This window comes from Chrysochloris asiatica, unplaced genomic scaffold (genome assembly GCF_000296735.1).
Source record: "Chrysochloris asiatica unplaced genomic scaffold, ChrAsi1.0 scaffold00158, whole genome shotgun sequence".
NCBI lineage: Eukaryota > Metazoa > Chordata > Mammalia > Afrosoricida > Chrysochloridae > Chrysochloris > Chrysochloris asiatica.
In genome coordinates, this window is record NW_006408676.1 from 828,854 (window position 1) to 830,655 (window position 1,802).

Here is a 1,802-nt window from a genome sequence, read left to right on the forward strand (position 1 = left end):
GTGTGGGCTTCCTCCTCTTTCCCACCTGTGAAGATAACAATCTTGCCCATCCAACCAGCCACAACTGTGCACTCTGTTGTTCCATCCACTGGGCAAGAGCCAAACCAGCTCTATACTACCTGATGAAAGATCAAAAACAGCCAATACCAGTCAAGCCTACCCTAAACTGAGGTGCACAAATGGAAACGGAGAACTGTGTACAGGCTTCTAGTCTCTAATTATACCATAGAAGACAATTGGTGAGAACCTAAGAAGACATCAACATGTTGGGTAGTGGTGGTGTGCCGTGAAGTACGTTTCGACGCATAGGGACCCTGAATAGAGTTACTGAGGCTGTAAATCTTTATGGGAGCAGAAAGCCTCATCTTTCTTCCATGGAGCTAACCTTGAGGGTAGCAGCCCAACTTGTAATGACTGTGCTACCAGAGCTCCTTATATCAACATACAACCATGAATTAAATACAAATACGACAACACCACAATGCCCCAGAGACAAGAGAAAATTTTTAGCTCAAACAAACTTCTCTTTGAGAGAATGGCTCAAAGAGATGACCAATATACTGAGTCAGAAAGCATTTCTGATGAAGAAAAGGTAATAGAACTAACTGCAAAAGCATTTTTAAAAATTATATTTAGGTCCCAGTCGAAGGATTGACAGAAGGATTGAAGAAAGCAAGGAGAACACAGAAAAAACTTTAGAAGAACCAGGAAAAGATTATAAGAAAACAGGCAAAATAAATGCAAATTCTGAAACAATACAAAAACTGCAATTAGAAATCCAGAAAATTAATACTAAAATTTCAAAAATGGACAATACTTTGAAAAGGCAAAGGAGGAGATTTGAACAAATGGAAGCCCTAATTACTGAGCTTGAAGATAAATCTCTCAATACTTATTTATTCTAGAAGAACTGTCATAAAAAAATCCAAAGAAAGCCAAGAGTTATGTAGGATACCATGAAGAGGAATAACTTACAAATAATCAGAATTCCAGGATAAGAAGAGACAATAAAAAGCACAGAAAAAATTGTAAAAGAGTTGCTGAAAGAAAACTTCCCTAACATCATGAAAGACAAGAAGACAAAAATACAAGCTGAATGAACCCTAACAGGGTAGATCTGCAAAGAAAATCACCAAAACATATCATAATCAAACTGTCCAAAACCAAAGACAAGGAAAGAAGTTTCTTACATAGTAAAGCCAAAAAGACTAAGCTGAATTCCTCAGCAGAAACTATGCAGACAAGAAAGCAATGGGTAACATAAAAAACTCTGAAAGAAAGAAATTGCCAACCAAAAATCATATACCTAGCAAAGCTGTCCTAAAAATGCAACAGTGTAATTAGAACGTTTCCAAATAAACAGCAATTAAATTAATTTGTAATAACTAGGAGTCCTGGTGTGGCACCTTAGGATACGCTCTTGACTTCAAGGTCAGTTTGAACTGCAAGGTCAGTGATTCAAACTCATCAGCTGCTTCTCAGAAACCCAACACAGAGTTGCTATGAGTCGGAACCAACTCAACAGCACTTTACGACAACAACAGACCAACTTTACAAAAATACTAAAGGATATTCTTTGGGCTGAGTACCAACAGCAGGTAGTAACCTAAGATTAACATACATGACAACACCACCCAGAACTCAATCCAAAAGTATTTAAAGTAAAACAAACCTACAAGATTGAAATTAGGGAACCAGAGATACCAATTTATAAAGAACTCAACTACAAAGCAAAACGAGTAAACAGAACTTCCAAAGTAACAAAGTCAAGTAGATCTCAAGATGTTGTTGTTGTTGTTGTT